Raw genomic sequence first — 26,796 nt, forward strand, 5'->3', positions numbered from 1 at the left:
AGAATAAGATATCTTGTCTCCTCTGAGGTAAGAGCCTCTCCCTCTCCCTCTCCCTCTCCCCCTTTCCCTCTCCCTCTCTTTTTCTCTTATTCCCTGTTTTACTCATCTCTCTCCCTCTCCCTCTCTCTCATTCCCTGTTTTACTCATCTCTCTCCCATTCTGTCTCTCTCTCGTTCTCCGTAATGTTCATCCTCCCTGCCTCTGTCTCTCTGTCCCATGTCAGCAGTGCAGCTGACATGTACCAGAAACTTTTGCAGATGACACTCCATGGGGCTTCAGGGATGTGAAGACATGAATCATAGATGCTATGAGTGAGAAGTTTGGATGAAATTGTGTGAAATATGAAAATGAGAAAAACAGAGTTTCTAAATTAAATTACCACCCTGCAGGGGTGCACTGTGGTTTTAAACAAATATGTCTAACTTGTTTAATAAGTCAGTGTTCTGATACATTATCTGTATTTCTTAGAGCTCTCGTGTTCAGGTTGACAGACTCTGTTGTACGACTTCTCCTGGGGGAGATGAGCAAACATCTGTTTATGGCAGCTAGGCACTGAGGACAGATTGAAGAACTGATTCCATCTATGTCCAGGTTTACTGGGTTACTTAAAGGAATGAGGGTGAGAGGGTTACTCTCAGGAGGCCAGGAGATTCTTCATTACAATGTTCACAAGCTGAGCATGGAGCTCCAAAGATACAGCTTTTATGAGTTATCACCCTGTTGATGCCGATGTTTCAAGTGAGTTGGCTTGAGTTACCGATTGTCCTGGAAATAGACCCAATAAACTTATCAGTTCACCAAGGTAGACTTGGGTAGAATTGTTATCTGTCACCAGTGTCCTAGCTGGGATGAACTAGATGCTTGTTCATGCCTCTTCAGGAAGAATCACAAAATAGACTCTTTTCAGCCGTGGTTTGGAGGTAATCTTGCACAATGGCTCATAAGGCCTGTGGTGTCTGGGTGGATGCAAGAAAGAAGAAACGCATTTCATGTCAACGCTCAAATCTAAAACATTAGCAGCCATGGCAGAGTCGGGGACTGCAAAATACAGACATTCAATAATGCTTTGGCTAAGGGGATCAAACTTCCTAGGGATGATGACTGATCGTTGGTATCTTGAAAGCCCTTTCACTGATTCTAACATGCAATAAGGGTTAAGCGTCACTAACCTAAATTGTTTTACTATTGCCGCATCCTTGATAGAACATCTAGTATGGAGTGGTGCTTAAGAGCATGGACTCTGGATGTAATAGTACTGGCTGTATAATCTTGTAAAGGTCACTGCACCTTTCTGTGTCTCAGGTGTCTCATGTGTGTCTATGGGAGGGATTGTAGGGGTAGAGAGAGAGTGCACTAACTCTACTGAGACTGGTGCATTATTACATTTAAAAGTTCTTAGAGCAGTGCCTGCCATAAAATGGGAGGTTGTATGATTCATAGAGATGAATATACCCAGGGAATATGTATACCATATGTGTCCTGCCATAGTTTATCTGCTCATAAGAGACAAAGCAAAGCAGATTATAGACTGGGATCTGAAGAGGGGAGAGGGATTGGAGGGAAAGCAGGTATCTGGCTTGAGAATGATGTTCCAGTCCATAGCAAGTCATTCCCTCAAGCATGGAGTGAAAAGACACCACAAGGTGTCTGGGAGAAATAGAGCCTGCTCAGGCAGCCACCCACCGTGAATTCAAACTTGGGGAATGTTTCTTCAGATCTCTTAAGCCATATACCCTATTGTGTCCATTCTCTGGTCAGAGCTCTTGGTCCATACTTGGAGAGACCCATGTGAAACCTCACATGGATGGTCCCTCTAGTGTTACAGGATCTGAAAAGGACTCTAAGAAAACTATGGCAACATTGTATCACTTGTTACAAGGATTTCTTGGACAAAAGCATACATATTAAAGGGTGGCATGTGTCCTGAGTGTTCAACACAGTTCTGGGAGAGGAGACTCCCTTGTTTTCACGCAGTGGGTAAAGATAGATATGCAGTGGTTGGGAACATGGGCTATGGAACAGGCACACATACACTTGCCCATGCACTGATTATCTATAGTCTTTGGCAAGATGCTTGGTTACAGCCTTTTGTGCTCAGAGATTCCTCACCAACTGTAGTGTGAGTTTTTAGCTACACAGCTTTATGATCTCAGTAGGTTGATCTCCTCCAGCCACCTGCCCAGCAGCTCCCTGGATCCTCGAATGAAACACACACACACACACACACACACACACACACACACACACACACACTAGCTCATTTTTAATATACCATCCAGCTGGGCAGTTCTAATCCTCCAGCTGCTACCCCAAGCCCAGTCAGGGAAGTGGACCAGTGGCCACCCAAATTCTTACGTGGCTTGTTGGCTCTCTCTCCTGCAGCTCTAACTCTGATCCATCCCACTGCATCGTGGTCATCCTCTTCTCCTTCCCTCTGAATCCTATCCCATGCAACTCTAAGGATCCCACGCCGTCTCCCTTTGCCCAGCCATTGACCTCTGGCATCTTTACTGACCAGTCAAAAACCAAATGGGGACAAGGACCTTTAGTGTTTGGACATTCAGATTCCTGATTGAATCGAAACTTTAGAATCAAACTCCAACAACCAGCGAAGGGATTTAGTGAGGATTAGAGGAAATGATACAGATGAAATAGCTGGCTGTTATTTTCATAGTTTCATTTTGTAAGAAAAACTCTTTTAAAAAATTATTTTTCTCTCCTTTTAGATTCCACTAAATCTTAAAGTGATAGGTCATTATGACATCTTGGATTCATTCCAGACCTCTCTTCTGTGTTTTAACATAGAGCTTTTAGGAATATCATTATAGTCTACAGTGCTGCCACTTCTAGAATGTCAGCAGTTCCATGACCTGAGTTCTCTGTCATGATGGATTGGTCATGGGCAACTATGAAGACAAGAATGCAAATGGGACAGGTGCAATCAAACTCAAAAGAGGTACAGACCATGGGTGATGGGAGGTCAGAGAGGGTAGACAGGCACCCACCTGGAGGAAGGACCATGTGAAGGGAAGGATGTTCATGTTGGCCATTAAAGGATGATGGGTAGTATTTCATCATGTGGAACTAGAGGATCTGGAAAAAGTATTCTGGAATTTTTAAGTAGAATGATGAGAAAGCAGAACCATGACGATGAAGAAGCTCCTGGGGTCACCCAGTGTGATTGATGTGCAAGGTGCGAGAGAAAAGAGTTGGGAGGGGGTAACATAGAACAGTGCTCTGTCATGAAAGACCTTAAATGCTGGGGTGAGCGATTTATATTTAAGTTGTCAGTCAGTGGGGAGCCATTGGAGCTTTGGAAAAGGGATATCTAGTCACAGCTGTGCTTAGGGAAGAGTAATTATTCTCATCGGGCAACTAGCAGAGAGCAATATGGGAGATAGAGAAAGGTGCCAGAATATTTCAGATGAGGATTAATGTGGGTTTAAACAATGATAATCATGGAAGGATAGTGGCGGAATCTAAGGGGCACGATAATTGATTGATTGTTAGGGGGTAAGGAACACTCAAAGATGAATCCAAGGTCAGTGGCCTGGGGGAATAGAAGAGTGATGGAGTAATAAACCAAAAAGTAAAACAATTGGGACAGTTTTAGGGAGGCTGGAGAGCCAGGGCAGAAATACCAGACGGAGCTGCAGGCAATATGGAGCTGGGCACAAGAAGCTGAGACTAATTTTGTATTTGTCCTGTAGCTGCATTCTTCCTGACCATGTCTATTCCATCTAACTCTAGGCTTAACACATAGAAGATGCTCGGAAATTGGTTCTCATTTTGCTTCAAAACACTTCTTCCAGTGAATCAGAGCTACCCCTCTCTTCACAGAGCTGTGTCTCATTAGGCGCCTTCTTCTCTGAGGCCTAAGTGGGACAAAATAATCCTTCTCACTTGATCTCATTTTCAAGCAGAGAAAGAATTCTGTGATAACAATGCAGTGGAGATGAAGATAATAACACTGCAAACAACACAGCACGGGCTACGTGATTAGTAAGGGGACGCTGCTGATAACTAACTCGCTCAAAAGATGGGCAATTAAAAACTCTACTCAACACAAATGTGACAGCGGATTAGTAGCACAGCCATCTCACAGAATTCCATATCTCCCATTCTCTTCACAACCACACATGTAACAAGAGCTTCAGCCACACACTGAGTGATGTGAGGAAGCCTGTCTACACAGGACAGTGCTCAGGAAACTCCGGAAACTGCTCAAAAGCACCCATCCTTTGGGTGATCTTTAACTGTAAGCTTGATATGCTATTGAGAGCTCGCTGGTATACTGGAGCAGGAGAGAATGCTTGGCTGTTAAAAGCAAGTACGGCTCTTGCAAAGGACTTGACTTCAGTTCTTAGCATTCATGTAGGACAGATTCTAATTGTTTGTACTGCCAAACTCCAGTTCCAGGAGGTCTGATGCCTTCTTCTGGCCTTCTTGGGCAACTTCATTCCCATTTAAATGCCTCCACCAGATAAAATTAAAATTAAACACTAATCCTTAGAATTATATAATATATATATATATATATATATATATATATACATATATATATGTATGTATATATATATAATTCTTATAATCTCTGTGTGTGTGTGTGTGTGTGTGTGTGTGTGTGTGTACATACTGTTGTGAGCCACACTTTGAGAACTATATCTCTAGGAACAGGCAGTTGTGACTTAGTAATTCTTCCCAGGCCCGTGGAACATCTGTACAAGTTACATTTTTTTGTTGCTGTAGTGACAAAAACAATTAGTGGAGAGGTCATTTTGGCTTATAGCTCCTGTATTAGTTAGAGTTTTATTGATGTTAAGAGACATCATGACCATGGCACACACACTAAAAATGGGGGTAAAGAATTAATGGTGTCATCATAGGGATAATAACTTGATTTGATAGGTGTTTGCCATAGATGCCTGTTCAGGACCTCAGACCCTGTAAGAGGTCCCATGTGCTTTAGGAGGTAGGGAGCAGAAATGTTTCTCATATGTTTATCAACATGTCTGCTTCAGCAAGGCATGCCATTGGTCCAACATGCCTGCTATATTTGGATAACACTATGGCTTTCAAGGCTCTTCCTTCTTCTCTTTCCTCATTTAGGAACTCAAGGGTCCCCAGTGCACTGTTGGGAAGTTGAGAATAATATCTTGCTTCCCTTCTGTGTAATATTCTGTCTTATAATTTGCAATATATAAAATAATGGAAAGAGCTTTGGTCTCTGAACAAAGCAGAGGTGGATTGTAATCTATTGATGAGGATCCTGAGAACAAAGGGGTTTACTTAAGCATTTTGGCTGAGATCACAGATCATTTGTAAATGAACCAAACCTGAGGAGGAGAATGATTTCACAGTCATGTTCCCCACCATTCTCATTCTCTCTCTCTCTCTCTCTCTCTCTCTCTCTCTCTCTCTCTCTCGTTCTGAACCCTAAAGGCACCCGCTACCTTTCGATATCTATGCTTTGTCTGAGAAGTCACTATAACAAGCAAGACAAGTAAGACAGTGTCCCCAGAGTTTCCCCGAAACCTGTTTTATGCCACATAGTACTTGAGTTCTCCTGCACTTCTTCCTGTGTGGGAGAACTCCTTGTGATTGCCAACCCAGTTTAGGCCAGTTAGTTCTAGAAGATAAGGCTCTTCATCTTAGGAAGTCTTAACTTGTTCTGAGGATTAAGTCAGATAAAGAGTTTAAACACTTGGTGTAGTGACTAGTGACAGATACATAACTGTTTAGGGAAAGATGAACTATATTACTTAGTGGGAAACAAAATCAAACAGGCAACTCTAAAATAAACCTAGAGCCTTCTCTGACCACCAAGGGTTTCCTGTTTTCATGTTTTGTTTTGTTTTGTTTGTTTGTTTGTTTTGTTTTAGAATGCAGCTAGCTGCTCTCCTTTCTTTCTTTGCCCACAATGAATGACCTCCTAGCATATTGAATTGCTTTCTGACAAATCCACCTTGTGAGTTAAGGGAACAGGGCCTAACCTCCAGCTGGCTGTCCTGCCTTAGGTGTGCTTCAGTTGATGGAGGATCCTCCAAAGAGTATGAATAGGGATAGGGCAGGTGTAGAAGACCTAGGAACCTACAGTCTTAGCAGAGGCACTCAGTATTCTCACATTTGGGATTTTCTCCTACTTTGCAAGTGTTTGGTTTTTGGGTTTTTTTTTTTTTTCCCCCTCAGAAAAAGTACAGGTGAGGTCATCTAGACAGGTTGTGTGTTACCCAGGGAGACGTATTTTTCAAGATGGGGATTCAGTAAAACCAAAGGGAGTTTACCCTTTGAAAACATTCTCCAATGGATATTTTGAAAGATAAAGAGATGGATGAAGTCCAACCTGAAAGATCACTCCATTTTTCTTCCTTTCTTCCTCACATCTCCTGGACTCTTTAATTCCTTGTGAAATTAAATTTACTCTTATTATGAAGTTAACATCCAGTGAAATACATTCCAAGGCTTGGAAGGGAGACTCCTGCATTTTCTATTGTTACAAGAAATCCACCAGAGATGACCATTCAGACATAGTTTAGAGCCAGCTGAAAGTCCTTACTCCAGCTGGATGGGAGTAGGCCCAGGTATTCAGGGACCTAGGTATAGCCCCTAGTGTCCAGAACGCTGGACTTTTAAAGGCAGAAACCATGTTCTGGCATCTTGCTCAGCAGCTGCAAAAGGAGCTTTGTGTAAGTAAGCAATTTAACAGAAGCTAGGTAGGTGGTTAGCTGGGGGTGGGGGTGGGGGTGGGGGCGGGGGCGGGGGCGGGGGTCCACATAAACAGGCAGTTTAACAGAAGCTAAAATAAGTTAGCTATGGCATCTTGACCTTGGGTTTCTAGAGTAGAGTTGGGTAATTTCTACAAGATTCTCCATTAAAGAGATCAAATTTTAGTAAAACCTGAAATAGCTTAAGCAAGAAAACAAGGGCACTGTTTTGCCCTGTCAGACTATGATGCCATGAGGCAGAACCCCAAGTGGCTCTTTACCTTCTCCTATAAAGGAAATCATTTTGCAAAGTGGGACTTCCATCCTCCAAATTCATCAAGGTTTCATAAGATCTGTGGAAGACAATCGATATGCTTGAGCCCAGTGGGGACTCTAGGGGAATTGTGCCCTGATTCCTGAATTTGAGTGAGTCAATTGTCATCTAACCAGGGAACATATTACCTGGCTCAAAGATCTTCCCTGTCTCCTGTGTGGTTATTTTGAATCTGGATATGTCTTGTTGAATAAAAAAGAACTCTTAAAAAAAAAAAAAAAAAAAGATCCCTTTAAGCAACTTGCTTTTATGAACTTTGTTCCCAGTGCATGGCTCAAAAGTAGACTACCAAACTCGAGACACATTTTCAGTTACTATTTGCCTATGAGCTCCATATATAAGGCTTTCTCTGTGCTCCACTTCCAGTTAAGTTCCAAACAGATGCCCTGGAATTTCCCCTACTATTAGACCTTATGCTCAGGTTGCATTTTCTTAGTGGTTATTTGCTTGGAGTCATTCCCTTTCTAGTATGCTTGTTAGCCATTTCTGCAACATGGCAGCTCGTTCTTGGAGGTAATGCCTGTAGTTACGGGAAAATTTGTGTTATTCTAAGCTGGCCAGACATGTTGTGAGCATATGACCTTTGTCTAAGGACCTGAGTGCCCCACCCTTTCGCTGTTAGGCAGTACTAACTGTCAAGAGGCTGTGGGCAGAAATAATGCATATCACACCTGGGACAGAGTATTTCCAAATGAATGCTTGAACCTTAAATCTCTCTTCCGTTTGTTGCAAAGACCTTGAGGCCATGTCTTCTAGTGGGAATAGCTATAAAAGGAGGGAGGTCCCTGTCAGACTGAATGTAGAAGAGAATCCACAGTAGTGGCTTTTATGAGTGTGAGAAATAAACTTTAAGCCCTAAACCATTGAAATTCACAGTTTGCTACTGCAACTCAGCTTAGATATCCTGTCTAGGAGATTCACTATAAATGTAATGTTGGAAGAACACTGGAGTCTGGTGTAAACTCACCAATATATAGATAATGCCTATAGAAATAGAGAGGGGAGAGGAGAGGGGGGGAGAGGGAGGGAAGAGAGAGAGAGAGAGAGAGAGAGAGAGAGAGAGAGAGAGAGAGAGAGAGAGAGAGAGAGGCCATGCTTGACCTGGAAACCCCACTTCTCTCTCTCTGTTGTTACATCAGCTTATTTTGATCTGGTTTATGATATATACATAAAATCTCACTTTTTCAACCTCACTTCTCAGTTCACAACAAATTCTTAATTAACTATCAAACAGGCACATTGTGGGGCTAAGTATTATTCTTTTGCTTTTTGAAAAACAAAAACAAACAAACAAACAACAACAAAAACAACAACATAAAAAACCAAAATATCTCCATTCTTCCACCAATGGTGGCCTGCCTCTAATTTAGGGACAAGATAGATGGTGTTGGAAGACTTTTGATAAAACTTCCTTATACTGAATCGCTTACTTGGGGTGAGAGTGGGGAAGTTATCAGGGAAATATGAGTTCTTGAGATTTATGAAGATTTCTCTATTCTGAGTATCTATCTATCTATCTATTTCATACTCAATTACCTTTGGTGTGTGGGTATCTGTGTTTATAGAAGTATTACTTAATAAGAGCCTTGATGTGCAGAGGCAAAATCAAATATCAAATTCTAGTTGAAATGCTAGGAAATACCTGTTCAACTCAGACTATCATATCCAAGGCAAGTCATTCAACTGTGAGCACAAAACTAAAAATGGGAACGCAGAGAGAAGCAGGTATAAACTGAAAACGTTTGGCAAGCTGAAGCCGGTCAGAGTCGGTGAAAACACCAGAGGTTTGGAAGAGCTCTAGAACCACCGTCAAAGCTCCCGGCTCGTGGCTCATAAGTAGATGAGTTTTGTACAGTCCAATTTGTGGGAAAGTCTTAGTGTGGGTTTCTAATGCTGTGAAGAGACTCCATGATAACAGCAACTCCTATAAAGGAAAACATTTAATTGGTCAAGTTTACAGGCTCAGAGGTTTAGTCCATTATCTTCATGCTGGGAAGCATGGTAGTGCACAGGCAGACATGGTACTGGAGAAGGAGCTGAGCGTTCTAGATCCGTATCTGCAGACATCGGGAGTGAGCCACAGGGCCTTGCTTGAGCTTCCGAAATCTCAAATCCCACCCTGTAGTAACATACTTCCTCCAACTAGTTCATATCTATTCAAACAAGACCACACGTCCTAATCCTTTCAAATAATGCCACATTCTATAAGCCTATGAAGGTCACTTTTACTCAAACCACCACAGGGAGCAACCTAAATGACACACCCTGAACAATAAGCTCGGGGTAGAAATGTCTCAGCCCTTCCATCTTCATGAGCCATAAACTACAACAGCCTCAAACCTTGCTTCTTCCTTGGCAACATGGTCCAGCCTTTCCCCAAGTATGCCTTTCCACTTACTCTATTACTATGTAGATATTCCCCCTGAATGTACACTGGTAATTCTATGTCTGTTCTTCCTTGGTGTACTGGTTAGTTTTGTGTCAACTTGACACAGGCTGGAGTTATCACAGAGAAAGGAGCTTTAGTTGGGGGAATTGCCTCCATGAGATCCAGCTGTGGGGGCATTTTCTCAATTAGTGATCAAGGGGGAGAGGCCCCTTGTGGGTGGGACCATCCCTGGGCTGGTAGTCTTGGGTTCTGTAAGAGAGCAGGCTGAGCAACCCAGGAGAAGCAAGCCAGTAAAGAACATCCCTCCATGGCCTTCTGCATCAGCTCCTGCTTTCCTACCTGCTTGAGTTCCAGTCCTGCATCCTTTGGTAATCAACAGCAGTATGGAAATGCAAGCCAAATAAACCCTTTCCTCCCCAACTTGCTTCTTGGTCATGATGTTGTGCAGGAATAGAAACCCCGGCTAAGACACTTGGTTACCAGCAAGAATACATACATGCCTTACCAAGTTTGGTTCAGGGGCCAGAAAGCACCTGATTGATCTCAGTTTGATTCCTGGAACCCATATGGTTGAAGGTGAGAACTGACACCCTCAGGCTGTTCTCTGACTTCTACAGGTAAACACCACACACACACACACACACACACACACACACACACACACACACACACAGGTATTTTTTTCTTTAAAAAATTGGTTTTGATATTGATTTGATGATATCACTAAAAACTACAATAAAAGAAGGTTAGGTTATATAATTTCAGCCCTTCAGCATGTCTGAAATGGCTTGTGAGACTAGTGAAAGGAGATTGGCTCCGTGTGTATCTGGTGGATCAGGGATGGGGCCAGCTTGAGAGTCCTCAGCAAGCCTGGCCCCTGAACCGACTCTTCCTCACCAAAGGAGAGAACACCTAGACTTTATTACCAGCATGTCCACATGCAGACATAAGGCAGAGATGTGGGAGAACAGGGACAGGTGTCTTGATAGCCCTCAACAAATATCAGAAAACAAGGTTGGTTCTTTATTTCTGGCTCTTTGTCATTACAATGGTTGCTCCACTGGAATGAGATGGCTGTCCTCACTTCTCTCCCTGCACCCACTGCTGGACAGCACCCAATGCATTCCGGTCTTCCCCTTCCAAGCTGAACTCTGATGTTATTCTTTGCTCTTTCCAGTCCTCTACCACAGCTCTGACCCGCCTCCACTCCTGCTGGGGCATCTACAAGGTTCTCTGCATGCTGAGCTCATTTTAGAGATAGATATTAAATTGGAGGATAGCCCTCCTTGTTAATATTAAAATCCAAGTGACTAAGAGGAAGTAAAAAGATTCTATTTTTCAAGGAGTTAGGAAAACAAGAAAAGAAACATACAAAAAGAGAAATGCAGAGACCTAGATACGCAGCTCAATACATGGCGACAGATTGAGGCTGTGACCACTCATGATGGCTCTGGGTCATCAAAGATTGTTGCTAGTTGAGGAGGAGCCTGCTCGGATCAGGCTGCTGTCTGGCACCCTCATGACTGAATCATGATGGCAGAGGAGAGTCCCAGGATGCTAAATTCCATCCTCCTATCCTAGACTCAAAACTATTCCCCATCTAAGGGAAGCTTGTTTGATAGCCAAGCTTTTATATTTCTGACAGAAACAAACTCACAAAACTCTCCCCCACTGAGAACTTTAATTGGCCTTCTGGAGTGTGTATGTGTGTGTGTGTGTGTGTGTGTGTGTGTGTGTGTGTGTGTGTGTGTGTAGACATCCTTCTGCCTTTTTCCCAAATACATTTTCTTTCCCTCCCGAGTAGAGAGATGGCCTCAAGCTTTGTAATGGATTTTGCATGCAGAGAGAAGAAAGGAAATAGCTTTCTAAGACTGTTACTTTGTAACAGAAAGAAACATTCTCCTCACCAAGCCCAAAGTGGTTACTTCACCAGAATAGGGGGTGGTGAGATTGAAAGGTTGAAGAAGCCTCCAAGTTCACTCTCTTGTTTGAGACTTGAACTTCACACTTGACCTTTTCCCCATCATTTCTGCTTCTTGTACTTTTGTTCCACCATGTTTAAGTCTTTGATGGCTGAGCCACACTTGGATGTTTTTGTATCTTTTGTTCCCATTTGGACGCTGCTAAACTGACGAGGAACTTTCAGAGAACAATCCCTCTATGGGCGTAATTAGAGTGCTTAGAAAGACACAAGTGCAATTCTTTATTCAAGACTCTACTGGGGCTGAAAATATCACTATCAATTGATAGTTACAGAGACAGCAAGCATGAGACAGGAAGTGTTAGAAAGCACAGAGAGATTTAGTGTTGAAGTGGTGTTTGTTACAGATAAAGACTTGGCCCGAGGACCTAGGAATGCTTGAAACTGCAATAATTACTTATCCTTGCGAGTCAACTCTCCAAAGGAAGTAGGAGCACAGGGAATGCTGGCCTAAGCACTCAGACTTCACGACACCTGGGCATTTGCTCTTCCAGGGCAGACTTGGAGTGGGCTGCATTAGGTCCTGGAATACCTTGCTTTTTCTAAGCTAGAATATTACACCCTTAAACTACACCCATCCACACCGTCAAGAACGGAACCAGAGGAACAAGAAGGGAGTAATGAAATCCACACCTTTGGTTCTGGTCAGTTGTGAACCTGTGCTCCTCAGGGATTAAGGAAGTCTCTAAAGTAGGGAGGGACTAACGAGAAAGAATGGACGTAACTTCAAGTGCCTTCTCATGGAGACAAGAAGAGAAGCACCTCAAAAACACGGTGGCCAAGGACACAAGTACTTCAGTTCCTCAGAGATGGCTCCCATTTCTCATGCCCTTTGGCCTCCTCTACTTTAACTCCAAACTTGGGCTTTAGATCTCATATCTCTGAAGATAATTCACTAGTTGCTTCCATACCTACCTGCATTCTTTTTTCAGAGTGTTCTGCTATGACCTCCCTTCACTTCAGAGAGGACATTTTCTATACCCCTCCAACCCCCAACTCTTACCAGAGGGCTTCTGACTCTCATTCTTTTCCCCTTATATAGGTAAAATTTGGGGGTTTGATCCACTTTTAAGGCTGGTGACATCCGTGCTGTGCCATCCCTCGTGTAGCAAGGGCTGACTGATGATGCTGTCTTCCTCTGTTCTGTGACCTTCGTTCCATTGCTTAAGTACTGACCAACTTTCACCAGGCTGTACCATGGCAACCAGTGCTTCTTTCCTACTCCCTCACAAGTGTGTTAGGCTTTTTGTTGTTGTGACAAAAGTGGCTTAAAGGGAGGGCATTTATTGCTCATGGTGTTAGTGTACAGGCAATTCCACTGGCCTGCTCTCAGGGACCTGAGCTTACATCATCACCTGCCTCGAACACCTGCGACCAGGCCAGGTGATCCAGGAGTGTGATGGGATAAAAAGGACCTCCAGCCACCCCAGCTCTCTCATCTGTTCTCTGGTTTCGCCTCTTTCTCTCCCTCTCTGCCCTCATGACTCTTTCGCTGTTCCCTGTCTGTATGTGTGTCTATATAACCATGTATCTGCCTCCATCCCTCTTCCAATAAACCATTTTTTGCACCAGATCTTTGCATGGTGTGATTTCTCAGGGGTACACCTTGGTGTGGGCCTGCCAAAGATACCCCTTTGCCACATCACATTCATGATACATGGTTTCAGTGATTTCTGACCATCATGACAGAGCACTTTATCTCATGGAAATCATGATATGTAGAGAGGAGAAGGGAGGGAACAGGATGACGGGGAAGAGAGAAAGGAACAGAGGGAGAACATTACGTCTTTTCCTTTAAAAAACAAAAAAAGAAAGAAAACAGAGTCTCATTCCGTTTCCCAGGCTGTCCAGGAAACTCACTACGTGTAGATCAAACTGGCCTCAAACTCACTGACATCTGCTTACCTCTGCCTCCCAAGAGCTGGGATTAAAACTGTACAACCACGCCCCCAGATTTGGATGCTTTTTCTTTTCTGCAACCTCCCCCAGCCTACGTGGGATGCATTGTCCGGGTTGAGGGTTGACTTTTCCATCTCAGTGAATCCCCTCTGATAAATGGCATTACAGGCACACTTTTCTGCTTTTCCTGTCTCCTAGGACCTTCTCAAGCCAATCTAGGTGACAACTGTTGTTATAAAAAAGCAAGAAAGAGCCAGGATATGTTTGGGAGAGGCACAGTATGGTGAGGTGGAAGAGGGTGCCTCTGTGGGCCCATGCTGAAGCATAGTATGGAATAGAGTTTATTTAGGGCATGGAAGGGGAGTTGAGGGAGGAGAGAGAGAGAGAGAGAGAGAGAGAGAGACAGAGACAGAGACAGAGACAGAGACAGAGACACAGAGAGAGAGACAGAGAGAGAGACAGAGAGAGAGAGAAGAGGGGAATGAGGAGAGAAGGGAAGAACAGGTAGCAAGGTAAGAGAGTGAGGAGGGGGCAAACAGCCCCTTTCCTAGTGAGTCAGGCACACCTGGCTGTTGCCAGGTAACTGTAGGGTGGAGCCTAGAAGGGATGTTAACAATCACAAGAAAGAAAGTATCACGTGTCAGATGTAAACTGCTTATGCCTCTTTCATTTGGAGAGCCAGGATGAGAAATCCACTCCTACTTGATTCTGAGGAAAAGAACAACAACAAAAAAAGTCATGTGACAGCCCTCCCCTCTGGGACTTCTGCTTGGAAGTGGCCTGTGGCATGCCGTACCCACTCAAACTATTGGTCCAAAACAAACCATCACTGCCCGTCCCAGTATCAGTGAAGTAAAAGGTGTGACTCTTATGAAGAAGGGAAGAGGGTGGCATCGTGCTGTCTTGTCAGGTTTGGGGACTTGAATCCTGTGTCTGAGTGACAAATGAAGAAGCACAGTAATCGGCATAGACAGAGGTTGACTTTTTTTCCTCTCACAGAAAGAGCTGCCTATAACTTATCTCTTACAATCAGAGATAAACTTTCTCGTGAGTGCCCAAAATGTTTAATCCTGCCATATTAATGTTTCATAAATGTGGATGTACAAGGTCATTCTGACTCTTAAGGTGAGAGTATTATTAGGAGGTGGGCGGTGTGGGAGATGATCAGGTCGTGGAAGGAGCCACTTCTTTTTTTTTTTTTTTTTTTTTTTNTTATTATATGTAAGTACACTGTAGCTGTCTTCAGACACTCCAGAAGAGGGAGTCAGATCTTGTTACGGATGGTTATGAGCCACCATGTGGTTGCTGGGACTTGAACTCCAGACCTTCGGAAGAGCAGTTGGGTGCTCTTACCCACTGAGCCATCTCACCAGCCCAAGGAGCCACTTCTTAGATGGTATGCACACCCTTATGTAGGGAAGGTTAGAAAACATTGTCATCCTGTTCCCCTGCGAGTCATCAGCGAACTAGAAGGTCCTTGTCAGAGCCTGCCTAAGCCTGCCTACCCCTCTTTACCCCTCTCTTATCTCAGCCTTCAGCCTTCAGAACCACCATAAATATGCTTAGTGTTAATAAGCCACTCCATCTGCCATACTTTCTTATTGTAAACCAAACTGAGAAAGACTACGCTGTGCAAGTATAATTTTCTCAGAGACTTGACATCATAACTTTGACCATTAACCTTGGCATTGTTGTGGTGTAGAGATATTCCTAGATGTTCCTCGAGGGCTACTCGCCTCTTTTTTAAATGGTCCCCGGGCCAATTGCTTTTGGAGCTCAAGGTTTTATTTTATAATTTTTCTGTTCATTCCCCAAGTACCAGGCTCAGGGTGGTTTTATCTTGATAACAAGAGTAAGTCTTCTTTAGCCCTTACATCACCTAGAAGTTCATTAGAAATTCAGAATCTGGGCCCCATCCCAGGCCTTCTCAATCAGGCTTTGCATTTTAATATGTCTCCTAGGTGTTAAATATGCACATTAATGTTGGAGAAGCAGTCCAGAGTTTCCCCACCTGGAGGGCATATTGGTATCACCAGGGAAACATTAAGAATTCTGAGGCTGGACCCAGAGCCCCTCCTCCAGAGCTTGGCCTAATTGGTCCGGGGTCTGCAGAGGGCTCTGGAGGTTGAAGAGCTCCCTCTGTGATTCTAATGTGCAGCCAGGGCTGAGAGACACAGCTGTCTGCTGGCTCTCAGCTGCATGGACTTGCAGGCTCAGTGATTAGGGAAGCAAGCTTATTTACAATTGTGCAATTGTGTTGCTGGCCATTAGCATCACTCCCAACAAGACTGGGGGAGCCTGGAGTATTCAGAAGTAGTAATAGCCTAAGTTTCTAAAGAGCTTCTATGGGATGAGAATATTATCCTTGATCTTTATATACTCTGTTATCTAAGTTTAAATGGAAGAGACTGAATTTCAAAAATGTTGACCTTTCCCAATGTCTAATTAGTAGAGCTAGGATTTGAATTAATCTCTGGTTTTAAAGCCATGGAACTAATCAAACATGGGGACATTTAGTTGGCAACCACGTGATTACTGGACTTTGGACATCAACTGTGGCTGTTGACATTTCCTTCCAGAGTCTGGTTAGTTCCATTTGGGCAAAGCTACCTGGTAAGAGATCAACTCCACTCTGTTCACTATATGTCCCTCTTAGAACATACTCTTAGTATGTTCTTTAGTTTTGCAAAAAAGTGAACTGGACCACTATGAAGACAAGTTCAGGATTCTACAGGTTGTATGGGAAAAATGGAGCAATGCAAAGAAAAGACATAGCTTTGAAGGTGAGGGTGATGTTATGTGTGGGTTGAAGCATGCCTTACAGTCAACTTTTTAAAAATGGGCAAGATGTTAGCTATAGAGGTAAACACACTAGGAGCATTGTCTCATTTAATCTTCTCTGTTGGGGTCTCTCGCCTCCACTGGCAACTCTCCCTCTAAGCATTGTATTGTGCCCCTTGCAGACATGCTAAGAGTTGCTCCCCTGATCTCCCGGAATACAGCGTCCTCAGACCGCCCACTGTCAATGCCCACTTGTCGCCCAGACCAACCACTGACGTCGTCACTGCCCTCTCATTGGACCCGCCTTCTGGACACAGCTCCGCTCAGGATCGGACCGCGCGCCATTGAGAGATTGAGAGAGACACAGAGAGACAATGGGACATGCAGGAGAGGGTTGGGTTCTCCCGTGTCCAATTAATAAATAATGTTTCCTCCTTGCAGCTCATCCCTATCTTAGGAAGTTTAGCCCTTCAGTACCTACCCAAGGACCGGGTAACTTTCCTGGGATGTCAGGAGTTGTAGTTCCTAGAAAACAACAAAGCCAGATGGGAAAATATAGTAGCATTATGGTTTTGTCCTTAAAAGTCCCTACAACATGTGTCTTGGGGCCACTCACTGGGAATTCTGGGGAGTAGTTCGAACTTAAATCCATCCTGGTTAGCTTTTAATTAAAGCTTGCTTCAAATTTGGTTGAGAATTGTGGAACTGGTTTTTCTCTTGTGAAACTAAGGACAGCTTCTTGCTGATGGAGGTGAACTTACAATTCTCTAACACCCCACTCCTCTTTATCTGCTTTAGATGATTCGTGGGACAAAGTGTGTAAGTACTAGAGGTTACAGCTTTGCACCCACCCTTCTCCTCTGACAACTCACATAACCATTCGAGCAATAAATCCTATTGATCCTAGATTCCCAACACAATTTAAAGATGTATTTACTTTTTTTTTTTTTACATATATGAGGGTTTTGTTTACCTGTACCACATGCACGCAGAAGAGCACATATGATCCCCTTTAACAGGAGTTACAGACAGTTGTTAGCAGCTGTGAATCAAATCCAGGTTCTCTGGAAGAACAGCCAGTGCTCTTAAGCCTGGACCCATCTCTCTAGCCTTCCCCATAATGGAATTTTAAGGATGGGTTCTCTCCCTGTCTCAGTTTAGGATGAGAACATGCCTCAATGAATGGTAGTACATTCTGTTTCCTGTCTTAAACCTCTCGAGTCTTCCAAGCCATACTGTTATAGATGTGTCTAGGACTCACCTTATTCATGGTCACCCCTCTCACTGTGAACATGCTATCCCCTGAAGACAGTCACATGGCCTTTCCTACTTGGGCTCTGATGGGCTCCCCTGCTTCCCAGTCTTCTGCCAGTTCTGAGAGACTCAAGCCACTCACTTCTCCTCACTGCAGCCTCCACGCTTCCCTCACACCAGTTATTCATTTTTGTTTTTCACATTTTCCTACTGATACAAACCTCATAGACTCAGTGCTAATGGCTTCCTGTTTGCCTCCTTGGTTGGTGATGGACTCCCAGAGCAGTTCACACAAACTCTTTTTTCTCCTGCATCAATATTTTTTATGTGGTGTGTTTCTACTGAAAATATGCTCTGAAGGCCAAGGCCTTAGATACATAGTGGGTATTCAATTAAATATAAATGGTTGATCTATATCATATTGCAATACAACTTTTCAAGAAGCAAAAGGTACAGGGATGTTTTAAAAAAATGTTTGGCATGGGCAGTGTGGTGGTTTGAATGAGGGTATCTCCATTAGGTTCATCTATTTGAACACTTGGTGCCCAGTTGGTTCAGTAAATGCTTAGGAGTCCCCTTTGTGCATCTCCTCACATTTCTGTATTTAATCTCGCTTCCTTTTGCTTTAACTATGAATCACTTCCCACACACCTTACCCGGATTCTCTTGTTTCTCAGTGATAGAGACAACCCTTCCCCCACACAAATCTGCTTCCCCTCCTATAGGGACTGTCAGGAAGACAAAGTAGGCCCACCCCAGAGGAGGAGACCTGCTGCTTAGAAAGTCTGCTCATTTGTAGCAAAACCTAAATATAAACCAGCTGCCAAGAGGAGGCTGGAACCCACTCAAGGGGAACCAGGTGGAGGCAGGACAGACGTATTTAGAGAGAGGAGAAAGGTGGTTATCAAACCTAGAGGTGGCTTGGGGGAGGGCAGCACTTCATAGTTTCCGTAAAGGAAAAGAGAAAGTTTCCATTTGGAAAAGAGAAGGTCACTGCATCCCCTGCAGATACAGCTGAGAGGAGCTGGGTGGGACCAGGGGTAGAAGCAATATTCCTGCTCAGGCACAAACATTGTGATAGGCAAGCAATGTTTCTGGCTGGGCTGGGCAACCAACTATAGTGTGATGCTAAGACTTGCCTTTCAGGAGCTGTCCTTTCTGGGGGTTGCAGAGGCAGCTTATGATGAAATCCAATCTGTCTTAGGAGTTTTGAAGGAACAAAGATCTAGGATATGGAGTTTTTCCTCATACTGCTCCAGAAGGGACAGGAATAGACACTTGGAACCAGAGGGCAAGTCCTGCCTTCACTGTCCACTGTCCTGTGTGATGGGAAGGTGGAAGTTTACCAGGACAGATGGGAGAAGTTAGCTGAAGGTTTTCCTCTCATTCTCAGAGGTGTTCTTCAGGAAGGCCGTTGGCACCTCATGACCACCTTCAAAAAAGCATGGAATTCATTGGGCTTCACCATGCATCTGAGTTTTCAAGTTCTTCTCCAATATCCAACACCACACGATCAGCTCTTTAGAACCCAGACTTCAACAGACTAATTATCAACCAGGGAAAAGATTTATGCCTTAGGCAGTTTGACACTGGTAATTAAGGATCAACTAACTAAAGAGATTAAGCATCAAGGGACAAAAGCGGGGCTTGATCCCCTTAAGTGGTGAGTCCAGAGACTCCACCTCTTTATTCTGAATGACCCAGGCCTGAGTCAAATCTGTGTAACTTTTATAGGTGGATAAGTGTCTCTAAAAATATCACGTTCTGAAGCCTAAAACTCTCAGTTCAATTCCCTCAGTTCCTAGGCTCCCCAGAAGCCCCGATGGCCTAGCCAGGTTCCCACCTGGCCAATGCTCTGCAGACAGGAAGGTAGGCGGCTTCTCCTAGCAGAGAGTGGAAGCCTTGGAAGGCTGGATGCTTCCTTAGGGTCTTAACCACCACAAGGTTCGTTTCTAGTCCCTGCCCACCTCCAGCTCTTCATTCATTAGCACCCGCCTCCTGTTTACTTTGTGGAGATGTTCCACAGACACTCCCCAGCTCCTTGAAGATCCAGCTCTGCAACCCCTTTCTCCCCAGCATGCTCCTTCCTGTCACCAGGGCCCTTGCTTCTGCCTGTCAGTGATCCGATTTCCTCAGACCTATGCTGTGGTCCTTTTCTCAGAGTCAAAGGGAATGGAGGTACCACTGGGTGTCTTAGTTTGGCTTTTATTGCTCTGATTAGATGGTATAGGCATGAAAAATCTTATAAAGGAAACCATTTCATTGGAACTGGCTTACAGTTCAGAGTTTTAGTTCATTGTTGCCATGGTGGGAAGCATGGTAGCATGCAGGCAGAGATGGTACTGGAGAAGGAGCTGAGTGTTCTCCATCTGGACACATAGGCAGTAGGAAGAGAGTGCCTCAAAGCCTACCCCCGAAGCAACACACTTCCTCCAACAAGGTCACACAAACTCCAACAAGGCTACACCTCCTAATAGTGTCACGATCAACTAGACATTATGACGAGGAGAAGCCAAACACAGAGAGAGTATAAAGGACGTCATAGTGTAAATGGGCAATGTGTCTAAGATGTTGTAAAGCAGATCAGCACAGCTGGCCTGTTAGAGGGGGTCTTAGGGTTTTGATTGCTGTGAAGAGACACCGTGACCACAGCGACTCATAAAGGAAAACATTTCCCTTACTTGGAAACTGTCTGGTAAATGTCTGAAGTGGTTCAAATATGTCCAACCCACACCAAACATTTAAGGGTTGTTTCATCATTTACACATACTTCTTGATTTTAGCCAATCTGGTTAATGGGGAATGAAGTCTTATTGGGGTTTTCATTGTTATCCTGGTAGCTAAGGAGGTTGACTAGCTCTCATGTTGTTTTGGGATATTGTCCTCTGTGAAATATCTATTTGCAACCACTACCACCCATTTTAAGAAAAACTGCATCTGTTTTAAATTGTTGAGTTACTTGTAGGCATTCTTTATGTTTTTATTAAGTAACCTGGGCCTTTTTATCCAAACCCGTGCTTTGCATATATATAAAATAGGTATATAAATGGTATCTTATATGAATACATTTATATATGTCAATTTTTATGGCTATTGGCTTTTGTGACTAAATATATACTTTTCTCAGGTCAAGAACGTTGTCTCCTGGAAGATTTGTGGCCTGTGGTTTTCTGTCTAGGTTTATGGCTCATTTGGAATGTATTTTTGGTATATAATGTGATATAGAGGCCCAGATGCATTATCCTTTATTAAAGGTCACTGTTAGAGCATTGCTTGTTAAAGACACTTCCCACCCCCAATTGATTAGTTTTGACATCTTTGTTAAAGACAATTGCCTGTGTATGCAGTTTCCTGCCTCTTTTTTTGTGTTCCAAGGATATATTTACTTATCCTTATCCAAACCCCACATAATTGGATTACAGTTATAACTATCCTGAAATATAAATATATAAAATTCTCCAGCTTTGCCTTTGGAGATGACTGTTCTACCCTGAATGCATTTCCGTGTGCATTTTGGAAGGAGCACATCAATTTCGAAACAAATAAGAAAAGTCTTGTGGGATTTTGGCAGGCATATCATAGAATGCCAAGTTCTGTAGGAGGAGGAGTGACATTATAATGACATCGTTTTCCAAATTCCAAGCTCTGTATTTCTCTCTTCAGTTTGGTCTCCTTTAATATAGATCTGAGAGATTCTGTATTAAATGTTACGTGTGTATGGCAGGCAGGTAGGATCAGTAACTGTTGCTCCACATGGCGGGAGTCAGAATCCAGTGACCCATTCTTCGTGCTTGCACTATGCTCTTTTAGAGCACCAGCGGCTGCAGAAATGCCTTTTGGTCTGCAGCAGGAATTTGAGCGAGTGAAGCACGGCTTTCCCAGACCTTAGGAAACCTGTGTCTACTCAGGAGAGTCCAGCTCCATCAGTTCATCTTTGCTATTGAGACGCCACTTACTGTGGGGTTGCATGTTCTCCTATGGTAAAACTCTCTGCTGATGGAGAACATTCTATCCAGCCCCTGTGCCATACAGCTCTTCAGAAAAGTGTTTTGGCTAAATCCTGGTATTTCTTGCCACCATTTATTTTCAATGCTCCGCTGAGTACGGCCTGCCAAAATGATCTTTTAAAATGTAAATTATATCATATCACTCCTAGGATTAAAATTCTCCTGTGGTTTCTATTTCAGGGACCTACTGCTATGCAACAAACCACCCTGAAATATAATGTCTTAAAATCATTATAATTCTGCGGGTCACTGCTGCAGGTGGTGGCTGGCAGTTCCTCCACTGGCCTTCCTTGTGTTCACACGCGTGGCCACAGTCCTGAGGAACGCCTTGCAGTCTGACTCATCCCAATCCCCCAGTTCACACATTCAGGGGTTCAGTACTTGGCCAGACCGTTGGTCAGGGCTTGACCTCACAGCCAATTTCCATTTAGTAATCCACACTGAGGTTTCTTACATGTTGCCCCAGTAGGGTAAAGGTGGAGCATTCAGTGACCCTTGAGGGTGAGGCTTTGGAATTAAAGCATCATTCTTGCCATGTTCTAAGGTCAAGTTCTAAGGTTAGCATAGATGACAGAGATGAAAAAAAAAAAAAAAAGAGTCCTCTGTGCTTGGAGAGAACTGCAAAACTGCAAAATTTTGTGCTTCTTGGCTTGTTTGTTTTTTATTATTCACAGTTTTCCATTGCACTTAGAATAAAGTTTAAATTAATCATTTATTAAAATCAAATTATCATATTTAAAATAAAGTAAAAAAAAAAAAAAAACCCTGTGTATCTAGCACCTATTTCTCCCTCTGAATTAATCTGTTACCCATGTATCCTTAGCTTGCTATAAATGGTTGCCCTCACTTTAGGGGTTTTGTATTTGGTGTTCCCTCTCTATGGAATGTCCTTTTCACAGTTCTGTGAGAAACAGAATTCTGTTTTCTCTTTTAGGACGAACACCAACCTCTGAAAGAGACAGCCCTGAATGCTTCTTCCAGATACTCCACACCATCTTGTCCTGTTTTCATGCAGCACTTAGACATACCAGGTGAGCCGACCTCCTGGCTGCTCACCCGAGTCTGAGCACTGTGAAGGCACCGTCACCCACCGTTCTAGTCTGTGTTCTGCTGTTGTGATAAAACTCCATGACCAAAAGCAACTCAGGGAGGACAGCATTTGTTTCAGCCTAGACTTCCAGGTCACAGTCCATCATGAGGGAAGCCAAGGCAGGATGCTGCTATTGGCTCTCAAGCTCTGCTACCTGGAAGTCACAGTCCATCACTGAGGGAAGCCAAGGCAGGATGCTGCTATTGGCTCTCAAGCTCTGCTACCTTTCTTATACAGATCAGAGCTACCTGCCTAGGGATGGCATCGCTCCCGCGTCAATCATCAGTCAAGACAGTTATTTACAGACACAGCTAAAGGCCGACCTGATACTTCAGTTGAGGCTCCTTCTTCCCACACTGCAAGGTACCATAAAGTTGATGCAATCCAGCTGCCTTCAGAGACAAGCATCATAGGTTTTTCAGGTTAGAGTCCATGGCTTCTGGAGCAAAATGTGTTTTCCAGATCCTGAGAGACCAATGCACTTCCTCGGGCAGTGACGAATTCAGGTCACGTTGTGTTTCTCTGTACGTTCCCTTAGTAGTCAAGGAAGCATGGAAGCTTGACAGGATAATTGGTCTTAGACATTAATCTTGTGTACCTTGTATAGCCTGCAAACTTCATTGTAACCTGGCAACTACAACTGTATTGATCCTGGCAATTGCCATTATATTTTGTTTCTGATAAGGATATAAAAAAGTCTGATTGCTTTTAATAAAATTGCCACAGCTGAAGTTTTGCTGTGACTCACTCAACTGGCCTAATTTAATTCCTCACAACCATATCCAGTGACCTTGGCTAGGTAAGTAAGCATGGACGCTTACGCCAGGTTACTCAAGGTTGGGTCAAGTTGACAGTAAAAATTAGCCAGAATACTGGTGAATTCATTCACATCCCTACCCCTCCTCTAGTAGTGCCCGTTACCAAGTAGATGCTCAATAGTAATTAAATTAAGTAACCTTGAATTTTTAAAGTCCCTATCACATCATGAAATTGGACAAAAGTGAACAAACAGATAAATCAATGGATTCATTAAAAAAAAAAAAAAACCTGTAGGCTCTTTTTCCTGCAATTATTAAGCATGACCACCTAGTGCCAGGGGATGCTGAATTGATTGTGTGTGCTATATTAGGTACAAGTGCCTTCCCTGAGATTCAAATTATGTCTTTTGGGCTAGAGATTAACCACTTTGGGGCAGTATTTGAATAGCATTTATGAGGGGACCCTGGGATGAACCCCAGAACTGGGGGGAGAGGAAGTAATTTGCCAGAATCTATGCAAACAACTTTTTAATTAATTATGCATCATGTAATATATCTCAAATGTATCAACTTGAAAAGATGAGCCAAAAAGTTGTTTTTATTTGTTATTATTAATCATTACTTATAAATAATACCCATTTATGATTATGGATTCCTCTTGAGTTCCCTGGGTTCAGGGCTGGCATGATGAGGCAGACCTTCGGGCTAGACTCTTAAAAGTCTGGAGTAACTGCTCTTGGCTTTGAGCCCTGTCCTCCCTTAGAGACTGCTGATGACTTAGTTCCCCAACTGCCTAGACATCCTCTTCACCAGAACCTACCCTTCTACTTCCCTTCCCTACAACACAATTACACAGAGAGAAAGGAATTCCCATCCCATTATCCTGAAAGCACAGTTCTGTGCCTGCTCCTCTCTAACAAAGAAAGTAATTTCGACTTCTCTTTAAGCAGTAGTCAAACGCCTCTGTTCTGTTTTCCCATGGGGAGTTCTTTAAAGCACTGATTATGTACAATAGGGCTTAGCTTATCAGAGCCAATAGCAATGATTTGACAAGAGGCAATTTATAAAAACCGTTTTCGTGATAAGAATTTCCCCAGAAACTCTTTTCCAAGAGAAAGAGTTAGAGCCTCTCAACACAGAAAGGTGGTGACACTGCCAAGCACCTGCCTGGGCATTTTGGTGCACCACAGCTCCAAGTACACCATTTCCAAAGGGCCACCAGCAGAGGTCCAGCTGCTAATCTTTAGTGAGGGGAGGCTACCAGGATCTCACTCTCCCAGACTCAAGAAAGGATGTTGTCCACAGACCATCCAAACCCAGGGCATACCACAGGACAGATACTTCATCTAGCTCAGTGATGACTTTTCTTTCTGACGACTTGGCTAAGTTATGGTGTTTGTATATTGCTAAAAAAATCCAATAACCATTAGGTTAAATGTATTTTAGAATATATATGTTAGCAGTACTCATTAAAACTATATTTGTGTATTATGAGTATTCATTGAATGAATGAAAATGACCATTTAGAGTTTAGAGTCTATAAATGTGTTAATTCACATTAGGCTTCTGCTCTTAGCAGATTGTACAATGTATTAAAAAATAAACAATTCTTAGCCAGGCGTGGTGGTGCACGCCTTTGGTCCCTGCACTTGGGAGACAGAGGCAGCTGGATCTCTGAGTTCAAAGACAGCCTGGTCTACAGAGTTCCAGGACAGCCAGGGCTACACAGAGAAACCGTGTCTCAACAAAACAAAAGACAAACCCACAACACCTTAATTTGTGTATGTATTTATTTATATAAGATATTTAAATATACCACTGGTATGCTTTATACATATGAAATATACCCAAAATATAAATTAAAATGGGTAAGATAATGCTTTTTAGAATTATTTTGTTATTGATGGAATTGTAATTTTTACTAAAATTGTTTGTACATCATTGATATTTCTAGGAACAATAATGGCACTGATTGTGTATTTTCTTAAACTTGATTATTTTCTTCAAAGTCGGCCTTGTTTCCATAGATCACTTGCAAGATATATTATTGTCCACCCTGGTATTCATTAGTTGATTTAAAAAACATATTTTTTACATTATTGAATCTCACTTATCAGAGGATTTTATGGGAGTCAGCTAGTATTATATTCTCAGCAATCCAACTTTTTTTTTAATGAATAAAAGAGAAGTGGTTATTTTTCTATATTTTTAGCAAATATGTTCAAAATCTATCATGTGAATGGTCATCATGTTAGGAAAGTCCCTTTCTAGGAAAATAAATGGAACTGGACATTAATATGTTGAGTGAAATAATCCAGACTCAGAGAAGACAAATGTCACATAGTTTCTTTCAGATGTAGAATATAAATTAAATAAATATATATGAAGTAGAAAGGACACCACTTATGGGAAAGAAAGGGGTGAAAGAGAGATGGAAGACCGGGGGCGGGGGCATGACCATGAACTAAGGGCCATGATGTGCACGTACACAAAGGTCACAACAAAATCCACTATTCTATAGTGTAAAAATTAAAAAAAGACATATAAAAGAGAATTCAGTTTCTAAGTTTCTTGGAGTAAAGTTACAGAAGTTTTCCAGGTGACACAGTGTCAGTTCAACAGTGGGTCATGATGAATATCTCTTTTCGAGCTATCTCTCCACAGCATAGATAGTGCCTCACTCAATGGTCAGGTCCCACTTTGAGCTTAGGAAGTAGATTATGTATACTTACGTGTTCTCTGCTGATGGGATTCTAATAATCACTATTTGTTAGTATCTAAAAGGGCAGAAGTCAGAGAACATTTTAATATATCTGTATGGTAAAACCACCTCATATTCTCACATGACAACTTTATTTTTCAGTGATTGGGATCTGAGCCAAGGGCCTTGAGCCACACCCCAGTTTCACATATGACAGCTCTTAAGGAGGTTGTCACACATAGGCCACATACCTTTCCCTGGTACACATCATTTACATGATCCACCCTTAATAATCAAAGCTTATTCACCAGATTCTAGATGATCTGATCTTGCAAAATGGACCCTACCCTAACTATATGTATATAATCTATATTCCGTATTAGATTTATTTCTCTTCATTTCTATGCATATGGATGTTTTGCTTGTATGCATGTACCATGCAGGCAATGGCCAAAGAGGCCAGAGAGAAAAATGGGTCCCATAAAACTGAAGTTACAGATAGCTGTGAGCCCCCATGTGGATGCTGGGAATCAAACCTGGTCCTCTGGAAGAGCAGCTAGCACCCTCACCCACTGAGCCACTGCCTCAGCTCCTCTTCTGTATATTTCCTTATTGCCTTCAATACTCAAGATGTGGTTCACTTACCAGGGGCATTGGGTCTCACTTAGAAGTGTACAGAAATAGACTCTTGGGATGAGCCAGCCCTACTAAATGTATATTTTAATAAGATCTCCAGGTGAGCCATGCACACACTCAGGTTTGACAGTTCACCATAGGAAACTCTGACTTCTGCAACTTGTTATAAGAAAAGAAAATGAAGTTAATGAATTTCACACATGGGACGACTATAGCCAGATTTCAAATTCTGTATTTTTTCTTCAAATCAAGCTACTTGCTT

This window comes from Mus pahari, chromosome 7 (assembly GCF_900095145.1).
Source record: "Mus pahari chromosome 7, PAHARI_EIJ_v1.1, whole genome shotgun sequence".
Taxonomy (NCBI): Eukaryota; Metazoa; Chordata; class Mammalia; order Rodentia; family Muridae; genus Mus; species Mus pahari.